Here is a 12,287-nt window from a genome sequence, read left to right as displayed (position 1 = left end):
GGGGCCGCCGAGGGGGCTGCAGGCGCAGGGGGAGCCACGGGGGCCGCGGGCACTGGGGGCGCTGGGGGGGCCACGAGGACCGCGGGCGCCAACGTCGAGGGCGCCAGGGGCGCGAGCGCCACGGCTGTAGGAGGCGCCGCATGCGGGGGGCGCGCCTCAAAGCCAGGGGCGGGTCAAGAGAGGCGCGTGAGCGCCCTTGGGAGAGGCGTCGAGGAGCCCGTGTCGCTGGTGGCGGGAGGAACAGCCGGGGGTACCTGGTGAAACGGAAACACATGCTCATCAAAGTAAACGTGTCGGGAAGTGAACACACGGTGGGAGACGGGATCATAGCATCAATATCCCTTGGAGTTAGAGGGGTAGCGGATCAAGATGCAAGTGACAGATCGAGGTGCGAGCTTGTGAGAAGCAGTGTCGGCGGTGCTGGGATAGCAAAGACACCCACGCAAGTCATCATAAGACGGGGGCGTACCAAAGAGAAGATGGTGAGGTGCGTAGTTCCACTGTGGGCGGCAGGGTCTAATGTTAAGAAGAAGTGATGCAGTGGCGAGTGCGTCCGGCCAGAAACGAGGCGGCACGTTGGCATGAAACAGGAGCGTGTGAACGCAGTCATTCAGAGTGCGAAGGACGCGTTCGGCTCCACCATTCTACTGTGAAGTGTACGGGCATGTGAGGCGGAAAACTGTATCGTGATGCAACAAAAAGGTGCGGAAAGCGAGGTTCTCAAACTCTTTTCCATTGTCCGTCTGAAGCGCAAGGATGGGACACCCAAATTGCGTGCGGACATAGGAGTAAAAAGTCGTCAAGGTAGAGAGTGCATCCGACTTTCTGCGCAAAGGAAAAGTCCACACATAATGAGAATAATCATCAAGAATGACCAGATAATATAAATAGCCGAGTTACTGGGAACTGGAGAAGTTCACACATTGCAATGAATCAACTGAAAAGGAAAAGAAGCAATGGTGGTGGAATTATTAAACGGCAGATGAACATGTTTGCCGACTCGACAGGCATGACAAGTGTGATCCTCGATCTTATTACAACTGAAACTGAAATTCCTAAGAATATGACAAAGTGTGACGGGGTTGGGATGACCCAAGCGAGCGTGCCAGAGATCGTCCAGCGGAGAGAGCAACCGGTGCGGTGGTGGTGGATGAAAGCGAGTGCACGGGATAGAGCTCGTCAGGGCTGTCACATCGCTGAAGTACCATCCTGGTTCGAGCGTCTTTGACACAAAAACCAACCTCGTCAAATTCAACGGTAACAGGATTTTCACGAGTGAGACAACGAATAGAAATGAAATTCTTAATAAGATGGGGTGACACAAGTATGTTAGACAAAAATAATGGAGTAGAACTAGAAGGAAAATAAGTGTGCCCAATGTGTGTGATAGGAAGTGTGGAACCGTCGCCGACAGTGATGCGGCGGTCAGTGGAGACAGGAGTGAAGGAGGCAAGGTTACCAGGATGAGAAAACATGTGAGCCGTAGCACTGGTGTCCATGTACCAATCACAACCTCTAGTGTAGTTATTCGGCATAGGAGTGGCATGCAGTGTGGGGAGGAGCACCGGGTCCCAGGGCGCCGGCGGCAGGGCCGGCGAGGGGGCGGAGACGCCATGCGGAGGCCGTAGCCGCCGCTCGGTTGCGGCAGTGGGCACTCTCCATACGGTATTGGTAGAATCCCCGGCAGCGACTGCGGTGCCGGGTAGGCCGGATGGCCCACCGAAAAAACCTGCTCGCCGGCTGACAGATGCTGCAGGTACTAGGCGCCGTCAGGCTGCTGCGAGTGCTGGCCTGTTGACGATCCCCACCAGTACCCGATAGACCCGTACATGGGCGAAGCCCCGTACGTAGGACTCCCGTACATGGGAACGGATGCGTCAAACGCCCCGCGCAACAGCAAAGGGTCAACGAGCAGAGGCGGTGCCGGCGGCGGGGTGACGACGGACTGGCCGGAGAGCGCCGGCGGCGGAGCCGCGTCAGAGAACCCGTAGCGGGACTGGCCGAAGAGCGTCAGCGGTGGCGGGGCCGCGCCGTAGGACGTCGGAGATGGAGCCGCGCCAGAGGGCGCCGTCAGGGGACGGCAGAGGCGGTGGCGAACGGACTGGTGGACGCCATCAGGCGGATGGCAGCGGCGGATCGGGACAGGGGGCAAGAGCGGCTGGCAAGGCGAGCGGGCGCTGGCGGGTGATGCGAGTAGGCTAGGCGTGTTGGCGATCCGGAACGAGCGGGCGGGATAGCGGCGGGCGAGGCGCTAGGGCGATGTAGGCGAGCGACGTCAGGCAAGGCTAGCGGTGATCCGGTGAGTGTGCTAGTGGGCGATGCGAGGAGCTGGCGAGGCGAGCGGCTGGCGATGCGAGAGGCGAGATCCACGTACGTGCAACCAGCTAGCAGGAAGCTCAATGGATTCTGGCCGTACGTACGTGTAGAGCCTCGATGATCTACACAGGCGACGCGACGCGAGGCTAGCGGGCGGCTAGGGAAGCGCGTGTGCAGGGAGGAAAGGAGCGGCGGCCGGCGCGGGAGGCGCGCAAACAGCGGCGACTAGGTGTCGGCGGCGGCGCGGAGGAGCTTGGCAGCGGAAGACTAGGGTTAGAACCTAAAAACTGATACAATGTAAGATTATGATTGCACGATGTATTGCTCTTCGTACATAGGCACGTATATATGATGTACAAAGGTGGGTCACGGACGTCAACTATACTAGGAATTAGGAGGCGAGCCCAATACACAATATGCACATAACACATATACTCAATACTATTGTTTATGTTTCTCCTCACGTTCTAGTGTTGTTCACACCTCCATGTATCAATATCAAAAATATATGCACAACTAAGTAGTTCCATTTTTCTAGTGTTGGAGATAAAATGTTCCATTTCTTTCTTGAGTCGTGCTGAGTTTAGATTGGATTGAGCAGAAAACCAAGGAGGCTTCAGTGTGGAGTGAGGCAAAATTCGTACCCAATAATTTTGATACTATGGAGCCAAGAATATACGAGCAACAATAATATCAAGTGAATCTTTCCATAATTTTTTCATACAACCAAATGGTTGGGTTTCACGCACTTGCTCATAATGCAAGACAACATCCATGTCACAATCTTGTTGCGAGGGTCAAGTGTTGCTGCTCTGCTACCATGGTTTAGAACAAAACAAGTGTTTCCTTCATATGCGTTGACAACAACTGCAAATTCATTTTGGGCCTCTTTGATTTTGTTTTACTTTTGAGAGCTCTGCCCCTCCTTTCTGATGAACAAGCATTACACAATTAGGCTAGATATGTGTTGAATCTCTCCATAATGTAGTGTGCGGTGCGTTGGAAGCGACATGGGAAATTCAAGGCGATTAAAGATGGCAACGAGAATACAAAATTCTTCCATGACATGGCTTCACAAAGGTAAGAGAAAAACAAGATCCACACCATCTGACACCGGTGGCATTGAGCTTGTGGTGACCCATGACACTAAAGTTGCGGCTAGGCCCGACCTACCAAACATGTTGGACCTTTGACATCCATTGTATTTACATGGGGGGCCTCGAGTTGGAGGAAATCAAAGAGGTCGCCGATGCAATGGATCAGAAAAGTGTGTTTGGTCCAGATGGGCTAGGCCCAGGCTGCCTGGACCGTGGTGGAGGAAGCGCTCAAGCGCATGTTCATCGCCTTCCACTCTCCTGATGCTGACTTGGAGCTTAAACCATGCACATGTCATGCTAGTCCCGAAGGTCGCTGGCATCCCCATTCCCGAAACCTCCCGAACGGCTATACTCCAAAATATCCCCATCAAGGCGGTGTGGGAAGGTGCTTACCACTCGTCTTCCGCGAAAAATTAAGACCCTTATCGATGCCAATCAGTTCAACTTTATAGTCGGCAGAAGCATCTTCGAAAACAGAATCATCGCTACCAAGATATAAACATGCTTCTCTAGGAAAGTTGACACGGTGGTGTTCAAGCTAGACTTCGCCAAGGCCCTAGACTAAATCGATCGACTTGGTGCGGTTCATCCTATCATTGAGGCCAAGGGATACCCACCCTTTGGTGTGCCCGGGTGGACTCAATCTTCACCTAATTAGAATCTGTCATGCTCCTCAATGGCATACCAGGGTGGTGGATCGAGTGCAAGCTGGGTCTTTAGGAGGGTGGCCCACTATCTCTACAGCTTTCCCTCCTCATGGATAATTTCTTACAAATAGTCATCAAGGTGTGACTCCATCCTTGAGCATCTCATCATCGTCAGGGCCCCTGCCCGGTGCTCACAGACAACATGCTAATTATTATGTGTGTTATGTTTCCTATGTCGCGCCGATTAAAGGAGTTGATGCACGCATTCTAACTAATAACTAGGCTCGCCATCAACTTCCATAAAGAGCACCTTGTACTGATACACATTCCACTAATGGAGCTCGACGAGATCTGTGATGCCCTTGTGATAGGGGGCAAACTGTTGGGTGCCCCGATCTTCACAATTTGGAGGTATCTTTGAGGGGAAGCACGATGAATATGAACAATAAAGGGGAAACTCAAGAGGAAAACACTCAAGGACATGATTCACCACCGATCTTACTCCAGCCACACGTCAAAGTAAGATACACCCCAAGAGCCAACAAGCAACAAAGGAAAGTAAATAACATACCCCAAATCCCTAGAGGGAGAGGAACCCATGTAAGGATAGTTCTTCCCCAAATCCAAAGGATGAGGAGGTCTTGTCAAGTAGAATTTTCTCGCATAAGAGGTCTAGATCTTCAAGGGGAGTGTAGACTGAGCAAAGCTTTCGCAAGATATTAGTCTAAAATTTTCTAACCCTAGATTTGGGAAGAGGTACGGTATACATAGATTCTGGATGAAGGGGTAGGGGGCACGGGCTAGGTCCAAATTTTGTGCATGTAGGCAGGTCGGATAGTCTGATTTGGTCAGAGTATCTGAGGGGTTGGAACATCTAGGAATATCTTGGGCATGTCTGACATGATGCAAATGTCTTGTAGATAAGTTGGACATGTCTTGGACATTGGTCAATTGGTACGACATGTCGGAGGTTCTAAGAAATGTCCAAGGTATGTCCGACCCATTCCAGAGGTTGCAACATAGTGTTGGATGCACTTCAGGCGAGTTCGGCCGATAAGTGAGAGGGATCCAAAAGGGTTGTAATAGGGCCAGAGATGCCTCGTACTATCAGAGGTGTGTCCAAAAAATTTGTCCTCCTTTGTTTGCTCTTCTCTTAGCCCTCCGATGGTGCTCCATGCTCCTTTAGGTCCTTCAACCTCCTTTGTTTCCATGATTTCAAGCTCACATAGTATTCCCGCTTGTGGTAGTAGCCATGTAGAATTTAGACAAATAGGGAGTTCGAGAGGTGATGTAAGTGGGTGCTTCACTTCACCCCCCCTCGATGGTGTCCGGGATTAGGGGTCAGTCAGCATGTCCTCTCCTAGCCAGGTGGGCTAGGCTATGCATCCCCATGTTGGTTCATCAGTGGGCCATGCCGAGGTGGCCCATGGCGCATAGAAGGAATGCTCCCTAGGACTTGACGCATACTCTAATATTTAGAGGTCGTCTAAAACACGTTTACCTTCTATGTAGCCGACCTATTTGTAACCCTAGACCCCCCAGTTCCTATAAAAACCAAGGGGTCGGACTGATGGACAACACGCAAGATATTCCTAGAGAACTACTGGAGGGGCCACCTAGGAGCCACGAGCTCAGGGCGCGGCCACCCTCAGGGCATGCCCTGTGAGCTCATGGGCCCCTCGGGCCTCCGGCAACACTAACTCCGACTCCATAAGTACCATCTCGTGGAGAAAACTACCAGAGAGAATGAATCATCACATTTTACGATAAGGAGCTCCCGCCACCTCCTGTTCTTCATTGGGAGGGCTGATTTGGAGTCCGTTCGGGGCTTCAGAGGGTGGAATTCACCGCCGTCGTCATCATCAACTCTTCTCTATCAAGAATTCCATGATGCTCACCACTAGGAGTGAGTAATTCCTTCTTGTCTTGCTGGATGTTGATGGTGTTGGATGAGATTTGTCATGTAATAGAGTCAATTTGTTAAGCTTATTAATCCCTAGTATCCACTATGTTCTGAGATTGATGTTTCTATGACTTTGCTATGCTTAATGCCTGTCACTAGGACCCGAGTGCCATGATTTCAGATCTGAGCCCTCTATGTTTTCATAAATATATTTGAGTTCTTGATCATATCTGGTAGTTATATGCACTTCTTGTTGTTCTACTCCGTAGACCCAAAAGTGACAATAGTTGGGATACTCTCCAGGGATGACATTAATTCGAGGAGTTCATGTATTCATCATGTGTTAATGCTTTGTTTCGATTATCTATTAAAAGGAGGCCTTAATATCCTTAGATTTTCATAGAGCATCTCCAATATGTGCGCAATCTTAGCAGCGCACTGGAAAAAACGCCTTTTTTGCACCCACGTAGCCGAAACGGGCGCACTAGCAGACGTGCAAAAAACGTGTGCATGGTATATGGGTTCAACATGCGGAGGAAAACGGCATCGCGTTTTGCTTATTTTGTGCGCCCGCTCCCACGCGCTGGACATTCAAGCGCCCGTGACAAACTGCTTCCAATCTCTCCAGCCGCCCCGCCCCGCATCACCACCGGCAAAATTCGACCGATGGAAGGCGGCGCCAACATTCCCCCAACCCCTCCCTACACCCGCGACCCCTCCACCGCCGCCTCCATCGCCGCTGCAAATCCTAGCGTGGGGTTGAGGTCCGGCTTTGCCGCCGACGGTCCTCCTCCAAGCACTGGTCTCGCGTGAGGCCTTTTCATGGTGCCACGGATGACCTCGCAGGGTGGCGTCACGCCGGTGCCCGCCATGAAGCCACAGGCCACTATCTCCAAGCGACCAAATGTGGCGGCGGCAACAGCGAGGAAGGTGTCCAGAAAGAAGAAGAAGGCGGATGGCTCTTCTAGGCGACCGAAGAAGAAGCTTGGAGGGCGTCCGGCCGGGCATCCGCGGACCGAAGTGGCGGAGAGCTCGCAATTTGTTGTGTTGGCGGCCGATGTGCACAAGGTGTTTGATGAATGCCCAAAAGGTATGATTTCGCCCCTCTGTTTTTGTTGGTGTTTTTTTACATAATTGTATACATATGGATAGCTTAGTTTTATCCTACATACTTTGTAGTTTCAATGATGACACATATATGACAACTATGGGTGTTGGCTCCAACAATTCTCATTGGTCTCGAACCAATGAAGTGCATGAAGACGATCATGAGTTTGTGGTGGACGCGGATGGTGAGGGTATAGTCGACACACCGAAAGGAAGAGCGGGAAACTACACCATGGAGGGAGACATCTTGCTATGAAATACATGGTTGCATGTGTCTATGGATGCAAACATTGGAGGGGACCAAAATAGAGATGCATATTGGGACCGGATGAAGGAGCACTTTGATTTACACAACAAGAGTAGAATTGACAGCACAGATAGATCTCTTCGCTTCCGGTAGTCAACAATCAACAATGATTGTCAAAGGTGGGTGGCGGCACTTACGGCGGTTGACATGATAAACACAAGTGGCACTGATGTTAGAGATAGGGTAAGTGTCATTTATTTATGTTCCTTCCATGTTGATGCTTTTTTTGCTGTTTTAAGTGCCAACTTGTTCTTTTGTTTGAGACCATTTGTGTTGGCCCATTTCTACAATGTGTTGAAGGATGAAGAGAAATGGAAGCCCTGTGATGACCAATAGGAGGGAAAGAAAAGCAAGGCAACTATTGATTTGGATGATGATGATGATGAGGAGGCATCAAGTGATGGCGCAGGAGAAGCCCTACACTAAACTCAGTTGCCTACTCCAAGCCAAAAAGACCAAATGGAGGCAAGAAAGATGGAAAAAATAAGAAGAAGAGAGGAGAGATGATTTGAAGAATGCGACGGAAGCTATTGTGAAGGCAAGAAAGGAAGCAAACAAGGTGAGGATGATGGAAGGAACCAAGATGCGGCAACCAAGGAGAGAAGGTTGGCAGCCGAGCAGAGGAGGTTGGCATTGGAGGAGAAGAAATTGGCCATGGATGAGCGATCTAGACTATTGGAATGGGAGAAGTACTTGTTTTTAATGGACACATCTACCCTCGATGAGAAGCAAAAGGAGTACATCAATCTTACCCGTGAAGAAGTCTTGGTCCAAAAAAGAGCCATGGCCATGGGACGCTTGGGAGCTACCATGAGAGGCATATGTTGCTTCGGAGCTACCATGGGAGGCATGGGAGCACCTATGGGAGGCAGGGAAGGCATGGAAGGCATGGGGTGGCTTCAGAGCTACCATGGGCGGCCTGGGAGGCATGGGTGGCTTCAGAGCTACCATGGGAGGCATGGGAGACATGAGTTCTGGGTCTCTCATAGGAGGCATGGGAGCACCTCCGGGTGACATGGGTGGACGCATGTCTTTGGGTGAGCCTCACATACCTTTGCATGATACCGTTGGAGATTTTTCTAGAATAATTTGATATGTCGGAGGGAGGACGCATGTCTGCCGAACAACTATCATATTACTGTGCTACTAAACACGTTGCTGCAGATATTTAGTTCTACAGGTGTGGTTTAATTGACAACTCAACTGCTAATACTCTTAAATATTCTTTGACTCCCCTTGTGTTGAATCAATAAATTTCGGTGAAAGACTACCCTTGAAGGCTGTCGTGATCCCCTATACTTGTGGGATATCAAGACCTTTTTCCGGCATCATTGTCGGGGAGCATAGCTCCATTTGTTTAGTCACTCTAGAATTATATCTGCTGATCAGTATGAAGAATGTGAAAGACGCCGATACACCGATCTTTCACGATTGGACTGGATCCTACGAAGAATGTGAAGAACACGAGAGGGGAAACAAGAGGAAACACTCAAATTGACTTGATCCAATCACATATGGGCTAGATCCAAACACACAAAAAGAGATACAAAGGTCCAAATCCAATAAAGGAGGATACATGATAGCTAGTTCATCCCAATCCGTGAGGAAAGAGGTCTTGAATCCACTTGGGGGATCTTCCCGTGATGGGGGTCTTGAATCCACTTGGGGGGTCTTATTCTAGGAGGCCTTGGTCTCCGGTGCAGTAGTGGTAAGTGGATGAGCAAAGATCTATCTCAAATGAGCTAATCCTTTGCTGACCCTAGAATGGACACTGGTACAACAAGGTGCTATACAAACAGGGTTTAACCCCTTTCCGCGACGGTATTTTGAACTGTCGCCTAGTGAGTGTGTGCGATAGGGGGTCCTTTCCACACGACCCAGAAACCATCGAGCATAGGCCCTCCGGTCACACACGCTCGGCAAAACGAGGTTGTGTGCGACGGGCAAGAAATCAAATATGATTATACATATAGTTGTGCTAAAAAATGTAATTATACATGCCAAATCATTTCCATTCGTAAGTACATCCCACACAGTCAGTCCCGGCTAAACGTTTCCATTCTATGTACATTCCACACAGTCAATCCAAGGAATATGTTTCCGTTAGTATGTACATCCCACACAGTCAATCCAAGAAGTATGTTTCCGTTCGTATATACATCCCACATAGTCACTCCAAGTAAAACATTTCCGTTCGCAGGTACATCACACACAATTTTCTCCATTAAATCGTTTGTGATAGCATTGCCATTGCAGACGATATTAAAAAAATTATCGTTCGCGTTATGGAATGCATGACACACGGAGGATAGAAGAAATTGTGTGGCATAGGCTGTCCATCACACACAATTTTTATGTGGTAAACGTTTGGGAAAGGTGGCCTAACGCAAATAGTTTTCAAGAGGAAGTTGCCGGGGAACATTGCATGGGAAAACAAAATTTTCCTACACTCACCAAGATCAATCTAGGAGATGACCATCTATGAGAGGATAGATTGGATCTACATACCCTTGTAGATTGCTGAGCGGAAGCGTTAATAAACACGGTTGATGTAGTCGAATGTCTTCGCGATCCAATCACTATCCGTCCCGCAAACTCCTGATCTAGTGCCGAATGGACGGCACCTCCGTGTTCAACACACGTACAGCTTGATGACGCCTTCACCTCCCCGATCTAGCGAGTGATGGTGAAGTAGTAGCTCGAGTCCTCCGGCAGCACGATGGTGTGATGGCGGTGGTGGTGGAGAAATCTCAATAGAGCTTCGCTAAGCACTACGATGAAGAAGATGGCTATGAGGAAGATGAAGGGCAGCGCCGTGGCATGAATAGATGTGTATGGGTGCGGCTACCCTCACTACAAAAAAATACACTTCCGTGATGATACGTGTTTGTCACACTAGGTCGCGTTTTCTGTCATGCATGTACATCCATGACGATTTTATGACAGAATCAAGATATTCATACCTGTGCTGTCGTAGAAATGTTCCATGACATTACCAAAATTACCTCACGGAAGTGTCCACTTCCATGATGATAAATCACGCGTCATAGAAGTGCTTTCATCAAGGGTGACCGACACGTGGCATCCACCGTAACGGGACACCGTTAACCGCCGTTAAGCTATCGGGTCCGGTTTTCGATCCGATAACCCGCTAACAGCCACGACCAATGCCGATTTTCCACATGTAAAATTCTCATTGGCTGACGGATCCACGTGTCAGCTTCGCGTTGGCACAGGTCTCACTCATCCAACGGTCGAGATGGGCCTATGATATGTTGACACGTGGACGGGCCCAAAAGTGGCCCATAAAGTTTAAATGGGCCGGCCCAACTGAAGGCCCATAAGATTTAGCGTGCCATAATGGGCCGGCCCAGCTAAAGGCCCACAAGATTTTTGCAGACCATAATGGGCCATCCCAGCTAAAGGCCCACAAGATTTAGCGAACCACAATGGGCCGGCCCTGCTAAAGCGCACAAGATTTTGCAGACCATAATGGGCCGGCCCAGCTAAAGGCCCAACATTATCTGTCAAATCGGCCTGTCAATAGCCTGTCCTAAACTTGTCATCATTGCGTCCCATGGTCACTTATGGCCTGTTAACAGTCCGCTAAGTAATTGGGCCGAATTACGTCCGATGTATTTCCTGCCTGTTAAAGGTCCTGCTTCGTTTGGGCCCATTTACAGGCCATCAAAACTTTCGGCCCATAAACGATCGTGAAGGATTTGGGTCATATTCGGCCATGTTTGACATTTGGCCTGTTAGAGGCCCACTATAGATTTGGGCCACTTTTGGCCTGTTGTCATTTTCGACCTGTTAACGCCGGACGAAAACCATGGGCCATATGTGGCCCAATGTCATATCGGGCCCATTAACGGCCCATATAAAAATGTCGATAATCTAACCCGACCGAAGTTCCGGCCTGTTAAAGGCCCGTGTATTAGGTCGGTGCATTTACGACCCGTCCGAATTTTGGCCTGTCAAAGATCCGCATCGTAAATGGGCCACCATTTCGGCCTGCTAAGACCAGTGGGTTATTTGGCACAATCAGGGCCCAATCTCACTTTCGGTCTATTAAAGGCCCATGTTTTTTATGGGCTCGAGATATTTATACCTGTAAACGGCCTATTTTTACTGAGGGCCCAAATTATGTTTAGGCCTGTTAAAGGCCCGCCATGGGCATAGACCTAGCAGAAAAATATGAAAGCTTATGCTGATTTAGGCCCAGATATTTTTATTGGGCTACATGCCAATTTCGGCCCGTAATCGTTTTTAGCCCAATTGGAATGGGCCTGACAAATATTGGCATGTTGGGCTCCAACGAAGCTTTCGACCGAATGCATTACTAAGATAAACCTACACTACACAAAAATAGCGTCGTAATTACTGCAGCCTATGGCAGCATCATAAATGATGTATCACAACAAAATAAATTCCAACCATACAACAAAAGGCCTGTTGGCATAAAGTTTACGGTCCTTCCAGATAAAAGCACCATCAGATGTATAGAAGCACAGATCATTTGACATGAGTGCTAATGTTTCAGGCTATAGAATCTGATGCAGCAGCATGATCTTCACCTTTTTTCCGCCATTGCTCTTGAACAACGAAGCGAATGTCTGATAGTCTAGTTTCAAAACCATTCATATCTTGACGACATTCGTCAAACACTATTCTTGTTTCCGAAACAACGTCCATTAGGGATTGGACCTGTGTCTGGAGCACAGATATATCACTCTGTCTAGCAGGAAGATTTTGTTCAGTAGGCGATTTGGACGAGGTTACCTTGACAACCAACCCAGAATTACGCAGGAAGGTGCTTTTTGCACTGTTAGTGGAGAGATACTGACGCACTGCAGCAAGAGGTGACATTGTGCCCGTGGTAGCCTCGTCACCTTCAGGTGGTTGTGGTT

The sequence above is a fragment of the Triticum dicoccoides genome, chromosome 4B, assembly GCF_002162155.2.
Source record: "Triticum dicoccoides isolate Atlit2015 ecotype Zavitan chromosome 4B, WEW_v2.0, whole genome shotgun sequence".
Lineage (NCBI taxonomy): Eukaryota > Viridiplantae > Streptophyta > Magnoliopsida > Poales > Poaceae > Triticum > Triticum dicoccoides.
Note: the sequence above shows the minus strand (reverse complement) of the source record.